Here is a 9,531-nt window from a genome sequence, read left to right as displayed (position 1 = left end):
TTATTCACATTTTCAATCAAAAACTAGACATTTTCCCTCTCCATTTTGAAAATCCCCTAGTTGGGCTATACTTATCAGATGGAAAAAAAATATCAAATACCAAATATTAAAGGCAGACTTGTTTTTCTCAACTTTTTCCCTTTCAAAGATGGCTATCTATTAAATCAAGGTTAGTGTGATCTGGCTTTGGAGTCAGGAAGGTCTGAATACCATGTTTGATTCTGCCATGGGAATCCTGGCAAGTTATTAAAACTTTGTTTCTATTGTCCCACCTGTGTTCTGTTAGTCAGTTTTCTATCACTGTGACAAAATACCTGAGATAATCAACGTATAAGAGGGAAACATTTATTTTGGTTCACAGCCTTGGAGGTTCAGTCAATGGTCCATTGTCACAGTTGCTTTGGGGCCTGTGGCAAGGCAATATTTCATGACAGGAGCATATGGTAGAGGAAGTCCTTGCTTCATGGTAACTGGGAAGCAAAGAGGAAGAGGAAGTACAGAACCCTACATTTCTCTTGGAGGATACAAACCCAGTGACTTATTTTCTTCCCAGTAGGCCCTACCCCCTTGAAGTTTCCACCACCTCACAGTAGCATCTGGAACAAAGCCTTTAACATGTGGGCCTTGGGGGACATTAGCCATACCATAGTGTGTGTTATGGTTGCCGTGGGAATTAAATAACGTATAGTTAAATCAGTGACTGGAATGTAGTGTCAGAACCACAATAAATACTGTTGGTTTTATCCATTAGCATAATATTGCTTTAGTACCAGTTGGATAAATGCACTATTTCATTATAACTCCCTTCAACCAAACCCTGTGACAATAGGGTGGAAATCAGGAAGCAAGCCGCATGCCTGGGAGCCTTGAACTATACTAAGGTGGGACTACAGGATCCTGAAGATGGATGAGGGCCTGCTCCCGACATCCCATCACCTGCTTCCATTGGGACTCTGTCAGGCTCCTAAATGTGTAAGCAAAACCATCCATAAGGTTGTAAGAGCATTCTCAGAAAATCCCAAGGGTGTACATGGAAATCATGGCCTCTCCCACTCTAGCAGCATACTAGTTTGGGGAATAGGGAATCAGAGTTGTTAAGCCTGCTCCCTCACACTGCCCTCTCCATTGCATTTGATCAAGTCTTGAGCCTGAAATCCACAGAGTATAATGAAAATAGCCTTATTGGCAAAATCTGAGAATATTTATTTCCTCCAGAAATATTTTCTCAAACAACTTTAGCTATTTATTCAACCTTGCATCTTAGAAGAAAATTAGATGTTCAGGCAAAAATACCCTAATGGGAATATCAGAGCTGATTTCCCAAGAATAAAGAATTTCTTCAGAGCAGAGAGAGGAAATGCCTCAGGCCTATATTCTAATATGAGAATCATATGTTTGTGGCTGAGAATCAGCTGTATTTGAGATGTATCTGGAGTTTTTACAGTGCTAACTTCCATAATTTCTACTTTGAAAGCATGTTAGACTTATTAACTAAAGGATAACTGGAAATCTATCAGAGATGAAACTGCCTTTATCATCTCCAGTATGTTCAGCATTTCCAGAATGTATATCCCACACCATCCTTACCAGCTCCTCCTTATTACATTCTGGGGCAAGGTTTTCATGCTTTCTTCACATGTGTAGACTGGATACATGAGGTCACTGGGGAAAGCCAATTACCAACATCAAATGTTATTAAAGGTAACTTATGAACTGAAAGTCATTGCCTAGCTCCCGGGTCTTGAACTTCCTAACCACAGCAATCAACAACTATTTTGGTAATATCTAGTTTGTATAAAGATTTGTGCTAAGTAGTGTGCAAAATTTTATGCTCTGTGAGATTAACAATTTTGTAATGGATGGAGGAAAGTTTACAGAAATCACCACATCAAACTTAGAGCAAACAACAGACTCAAAGCAATAAAATGTCATTGAAATAGCCCAGAATTTAAAATGGCATATACTGTTATGTAACTTAATATTTGTGTGAAAGTGCAGGAATTAATTTTACTTTGCTAAACCTCAGTTTTCTCACCTCTAAACTGAGGATCAAGCTCATGGGAGCATTGTAGGATTCAGCAAGATAAAATATATGGAAATATATATATATATATATTTAATATTTATTTTTTAGTTTCTTTTAGGTGGACACAATATCTTTATTTTTTATTTTTATGTGGTGTTGAGGATTGCATGCCAGGCGAGAGCGCTACCACTTGAACCACATCCCCAGCCCTAGAAATATATTTTTAAGTTTTAAAGCACCACATAAATACCAGATTACATACCATGGAGTGATATATAATATTTTGTTTAACAAGATATCATATCACAACAAACAACAGCCGAGTAATAAAGCAAAAATCTTTAAACTCTAGAAAATACATACACTTGTATCACCAAATTAGTGATTAATTAATCATATTCTTATAATTTTGATTTTGAATCTCTTGGACCCAAAATATTCTTGAAAATTATTATTGTCAAATCTAGATATACTTGTTTGAATTATTGTCCGTTATGAAACTCATCACAATATAATAGTTTTAGAAAACCCCAAAACAGAAATCTGGCAAAAGCAATCACATTAAAAAGATGATCTGCCCAATGGGTTTTAATTTTTGTTTCTAGAACTATTTTTTGAAAATCAGGGTCTTGATTTTCCAAGTGTACAGAATTGAAGGATCATGACCAAGTTTCCAATGAGGCCCTAATACTATTCATGCCATTTGCACCTGCATCCATTTACACGCAGAGGATTTCATTTGCATTCACAAATTGAGTAATTAAGCTGATAACTACAAGATCAGCAAACGTAAATGCTTATTAGCCCATCAGCAAACTGGTGCACATAAAAAATTTCCAGTCATAGATTATGGTCTTTTTTTTTTTTTACCTTTTAAATATTGGCAATATTTGTAGACTTTATTGTGAGATTTTTAAGGTGTTATTTTTTCCAAATAAAGTCACTCCCTGAAGCATTGTTCTTCTATATGGTTTTCATAGTTTCAAACAAGAATTGGACCAGAAAAAATGATAATTTTTTTCCACAAAATCCAGTGTTGTGCATATGTGTGTCTATGTACACTTATGTACATATGTGTATTTATTTTATATGTGTATATATATATATATATATATATATATATATATAGGTGGATACATATACTTATTTTATTCAGTTGAAGCTTATTACTTAAAATGGATCTTATCACTTGATTGTTCCCTTATTTGTCGGACTATAAAACTAAAACAACTGCAAGAAAATGCCTCTAGTTAGTTGCATAGCTAGGAATTTGTTTCTTGATTTGTCCTGTCATGTTAACTCATTCCCTATGTATTTTTTTAAATATATTTTTTTTAGTTGTAAATGGACACAATATCTTCATTTTACTTATTTTTATGTGGTGCCAAGGATCAAACCCAGTGCCTTGCAAGTGCTGGGCAAGCACTCTACTAGACAAGGGCTCTACTACAAACCTTCCCAGCCCTCCCTACATGTCTTTTAGGAAAGACAAAATATCTGGGTAAGACAGAAAGTTGAAATAAACATATGTAAACAACTTCCTAAAATCATTTAAATGAATTTCCCTTCTAACATTTAACAACATAAACAACGTGAAATCTGATATAATTTCACATGAAGAAGGGTTGGGCAGTTAGGGAAACTAGATTTGTCAGATTTCATGGAGGTCTGGGTCTGCAAAATTTCAAATATAGATGCTCCTTGATTTATGATGGAGCCATGTCCTGATAAAACCATCATAAATTGAAAATATAGTGAATCAAAAGCACCTTTGATACTTCTAACCTACTGAGCATCCTTGCCTAGCAACACAGCACCCTGTGGAGTGTCAGTTGTTCACCCTGTGATCATGTGGCAGACTTGGACCTGTGACTACCTCCAGTTCGCACATCCCTGGAAAAGATCAAAATTCCAAGTGTGCCATTTCTACTGAATGCATATGGCTCTCACACCATCTTAAAGCTGAAAAATTTTAAATTGAACCATTGTAAGTTAACGACCCTCTGGAATGGCTCAACATCTTCTTTTGCCACATAAGAGCATTTTAAAAACTACTGTCATTCACTAACACCATTATTCATGAAAGAAATGATATTCTAGCTCATTCACCCCCAAATAGAAAGGATATAATCTCAGAATAAAGGATCTTACAAGTTAAATAGTTTTATGTAAAACTATGTAAGTAAAGTTTATGGAAACATTTTTCTCAGTCCATTGTGAGAAAGTTAGGAAGTTCTTCCATATGAGAGGAAAACATTGACCTCACTAGAACTTTCCTGATAGTATCAGTATGGGTAGTATTTCTTCCACAACATACAACAAATCCAGCACCAAGTCTGTAGATTCTTAGATAAAGACACTCTTGGAGTAGAGACAACCAATGGAAGTAGAAGGAACCTATGTCTTGAAGCAAAAAGAGCATAACAAAATATCTAAAAAACACAACTTAGTATTTCAGAAAACTACTAACAAACTTCTATGCCCAGAACTATTTTCAAAGATAAGGTTGGTGTGAGGGGTGTAACTCAATGGTAGAGACCATGCTTACCTTGTGTGAGGCCCTGGATTCCATATTCAGCACACACCACACACACACACACACACACACAAAGGTAGCTTTTGTTTGTTTGTTTGTTTGTTTTGGTCACTATCATTTTTAAGTGATGACAAAAGCAGGACTACTTGAGTACAGAGTAACTATTAATTCATATATTACTACATTCATATATTATTACGTTTCTGCTTCATAGCTAAATGTCACAGAAGACCCTATGATAAAAGATGGTTTAATATGAGAAAAGCATACAAATTGATTAAATAGACATTTTATGTGACAGAGGAGACTTCATAAAGAGATGTAGACCAAAAGATATTGTTAAACCTAGCTGTTTCAATGCTAGATTTAATGAAGAGTTTGGAGTCACATGGAAATAGGATAGAACATAGATCATGAGTGAATTTGGGGAATGGAGTAAGCCCTGTAACTTTATAATACTTTAAATTTTTTTTTAGACATCAACTTTAATGCTGCTTATTATTCCGTCAAATGTAGTTAACTAGTCCTTTATTCACACTTATGTGAATATCTTTATGCATACTCTGGTTATTTCCCAAAGGTGGCTTCCTAGAAACAGGACTCTGTGGCAACAGATATAAACAATTTAATATTCTTGGTGTATATAGTTAAATTTCCCTCAGAAATACGAATTCAATGTATGAGAACTTTGCTTCAGTAGTCTTCCTAACAGTGAATATCATCAACTACCATTAAATTAAACATCCTAATCATCATTTACAATGAAGATCAGGCAAGAATCAGCAGATATTTGAGAGTTAAAGAAAAGATGAATAAGTAAATAACTAACCTTGGAGAAAACATATAATTCAGAGGATAGGAGGGAATTTTAAAATTTTTTGTTCATATCCTCAGAGAAATATAAAAAGATATTGAAAACACTAAACAAACTATAGGCTACCGTCAAAGAAGAGTTGTTGTTGTTGTTGTTTTAAGACATTTCTTGGTAATTAAAAAAGAGAATTGCCAAAATAAAAAAAAATAATAATAAAAGTACTGAGAAATGCACTTGCAAAAATCTCACAAAATACAGAAGGGAAAATAATAGAAAATCTGAGTGACTCGCTATGTGTTCTGGTCCATCTTAACCCAGAAAATAACAATTTAGATTTCAGAAACTGGGGTTAGGTGGGAGAAGGGTGGAAGAAAACATAAAGATCAAAAATGTTCACTTGAAATCAGTGAGTCAACAAAGTTGGCAAATCAAAGGAGAGAGCCTTACATGGCCACTCAGTTGCCCCCAGAACCAGAACTATAGAAATGATGAACATTGGGGGCTGCAGGGTGAACAGAGGAGTATGAGTTAAGCCTTCATCTTGTTTGTAGTCAGACAAAAGATGTCATCCAGGATCCTTAAGAATTAAAGGTATTTCTTGTTACTGGGTTAGCGGTCAGAAAGAACTACAGACTAAAATTGTTCATCGTCATTTAAAATCATTACTTATCAGTTTTTACTGTTGGAATGTCTTTCAAGGTTCACGTAATCACCTTATAAAAATTTTGGCAAGATAAGATAACACACCAAGCTGTTTCCCACATGCAAATGTATCCTTACACTTTGTCAAGGAACTGACAGCATACCGTTTTGGAGACAGTAGGTGGAAAGATGTGGATTCATCTCAGAAGTCTTCATTGTAGTCATCTGCAAGAGAGCCCTTGGGAGAAAGGTATGAGAAAAAGGAAAAGATACAAGAGAGAGATGAGTGGATGAATCTAATCCACGGTGTATTCCATAGGTGTAGACAAGTAGGGCGTTGGGAAACACATAGATAATGCATTTTTGAGAGGTGCAGTGAGGGAAATTACATGGATCAATCATAAATATGAAGGAAGAACAGATAAGAGAGGAGCCTGTTAGGCCAGAAATATTTGGTGAAAGAACTTGAAGGTGGTCAAAAGGTGTAGGTTTTAACCGTAGGTTCACTTGTCAAAATTTTTCAAGGATGAGTGGGGATATAGCTCAGAGATCCAGCATTTAAAAACTATATTCTTGAAGAGAACTAGAAGACACTCAAAAATATTCAGATACACATCCATACTCTGTAAATTACTCCTCTGCAGGAAGAATATCTTTGCCTGAAATGAATATCTGTTTTCTGCCCACATCAAAGTTATTCTACCAGTAGTTCAGTCTACCGGGATCAGACAAATATGAACACTTTTGTTATATATTTGTTATGGTTGTCCACATTCAAAGCAATGACTCAAAGCTTCAGTATCCAGAGTAATTTTAGGACACCATTCTGTCAGCCATTAGTGTTTGCACCTGGGAAGAATATTATCTTGCCTATTGACCAGAGCTCCATCTTATTAATTAAGAGAAAAGGATAAGTTTTTTTTTTGTTGTTTGTTTTGTTTTGCTTTGTTTTTTAAAAATCTACTGTGTGCTAATAGAAGCTGATGCTGGTAGAATGGGAAAGAACTTTCCTTTGAGGAGATAGGAAAAATTTTAGGATAATAGCATCTTCCTTTGCATAAATTTCTAATTCTCTTTCCATTATCATCACTAAAAACAATTCGCTTAGAGAGCTTAGGTTCATACTCACTAGTGATCTTATTGGGTAGGAGAAGAGTATATATTTAACCCTATTTTTTTCTAGCCCAAAAGCAGGAAGGAGTGTTTAAGAGGTAGACTCTGGAGTTAGAGCAACTTGGCTCAAACCATGACTCCTCAACGTATTAGCCATGTGACCTTGAGCTAGTTACCTAACCTCTGGTTGCCTCAGTTTCCTCATCTTTAAAATGGGGACTACACTAATACCTACAGTGTAGGGAACTTGGGAGCTAAATAATATAATATCTGGAAATGCTTCGCTAGGTTTCTGGCTCCTCCTATTATTTTTTAACTATTTAAAATCGCCATTCTCTCATCTATAAAAAAGAGGATAATTATTTTGCCTAACTTACCATGTTGATGTGAACATAAAAAGAGATAAAAAATCACAAGGCTTAGCAAATAATAAACCTTGGATAAATGCTAGCTGTAATTTATTACTCTGACTTTTCAACAAAAGAGCAGTTATAATTTCAAATATGGTCTCTTCAGAATGTTCTTCAGAGACACTGCCACCTAGTGACACATCCACATCTTGTCCAAGGTTCCCTCTCAGAAGCTCTGGCTCTCTGACCTTTCATTGTTTCTGGCTTGTTGATAGAGTGGGCTCTGCTCAGTCCTTTGAATAGGAACTCTGAATCCGTGGGTCACTGCTGGTCGGCCTCTGCTGCCTGCCGTGGGCTCAGGGAGCTGGGTCCAAATGGAAGGAAAATGCAATGCAATCGTCTGCCTGTGTGTGCTCGGTTTCTGACAACCCATTTACTTCTCTCCTAACTGGGTGGACTCAACTATGGACATAATGTTTCCTTAAGCAAAACTAACCTGAAAAATAATGAAAAATCCCCAGAACAGCAAAGCACAGAGAATTAGCTGATGCATTACTCACAAAGCCATTGCACAGCAGATCACTTTGGGGTGGTTAAAACCGATAAGGAAAAGCCATGGCAATTAAACACTAGGTCACGTGGGGCAGGCAGCCAGGGAAGGAAGTATTATCTCAGTTATGCAGGAGCAGGCGCCAGTGCTGCAGAGCCCAGCAGCTCTCCGAAGCCTTCCTGTGTTCATGAACCAGAACAGAAATGGCCTGAAAACAAACTGGGCAGGTTGAACCTCATTTAAAGATCAGACCCAGAAATATGATAACTAAGGGGTGACCTTTGCATCCTATGCTTGAAAATCATATGTTTTTAGTCTTGCTGCTTTTTGGAGGCAAAGCACATTCCAGTAAATTATTCCTCAGGCTTTGATATTGAGGAAATTTCCCAAGTTCATGAAGATTCTTGAGAATCTTTTGTTTCAATTACTCAGGTAATACAAGTAAAATGTCTGAGAGTGGTAACAAAAGAAGGAGGTGAGGTACTCAATTGCCTAGATTTCTATTTCTGCTTTCTGTGTGACATTATAATAAGGCACCCTGGTCTCCAAATCTTGGCACCATCCTCATTTCAAGAGCCCTCAGTTGACCTCCTTAATGATAAAGTCAGATTTTCCAGCACTATTCTGATTGAACCAAGCACCCACTATTATCACATTACATTACATTTATATGAGTGATTATTTGATTAATGTTTATTTTTCTGCTTTGACTGTAAACTCCATGAGAGCAGGGTCCCTATCTGCTTTTGACTAGCATCACATTCCCAAACTTGCCACAGGCTGCAGGGGCTGAATATATGAGGAAAAGAGAAATCATGAATTGCTGGAAATTAATGATCCCAGACCTAAACCTGTCACTGCGCAGAAATGGATATGGCCAATGGTAAGACACCTGAGGACTTGTTCCATGTCCATTTGCATGTTAGTTAAAAATGACTGTCTCAGAGAGATCAGAAGTCCTCTTAACGAGAAAAACTGGAACTATGGTGCCAAAAGAGGGACAAAATTTATTTGGTCAAAAGAGGGAACATAATATCTCACTCTTCTTTCTCTCCACAACCGAACTCGGTTTAGGGTTTGTGTCAGGGGTAACAACTTAATTCTCTTCCAAAGTAAACTTTGGATTGGGCGTTGAAGAGGCTAAAATTCAATTTTGTATTTGTGGTACAAGATCAATTACTACAGAAGTTTTAGAAAAAGGATAAGATGATTTGGCTATTACCACATTTTTATTCTTCAGACATAATCATGATTCTGAAAAAAAAATCATTATGTACAAGAATTTGAATTGAAATATGTTGTGTTTCTCAAAACTAAAACACTCAGAGTCATTCCAGGTGAACTAGGCTGCACAAAATAATCACACAGAGACAGAGATACCTTTTTCTTTGGGTCCTGTGAAGGCTCCTCTGACCTTAGGAGTCCTTAGAAAGAGAGAGCACGTGCAGAACCCTTTTAATGGGGGGAAAAGCCATTCAAATGAGGCAAGGGGTCAGGTTT

This window comes from Marmota monax, unplaced genomic scaffold (assembly GCF_021218885.2).
Source record: "Marmota monax isolate L192 unplaced genomic scaffold, Marmota_monax_Labrador192_F-V1.1 WCK01_AAM20220418_F8-fsc00011, whole genome shotgun sequence".
NCBI classification, from domain to species: domain Eukaryota; kingdom Metazoa; phylum Chordata; class Mammalia; order Rodentia; family Sciuridae; genus Marmota; species Marmota monax.
Note: the sequence above shows the minus strand (reverse complement) of the source record.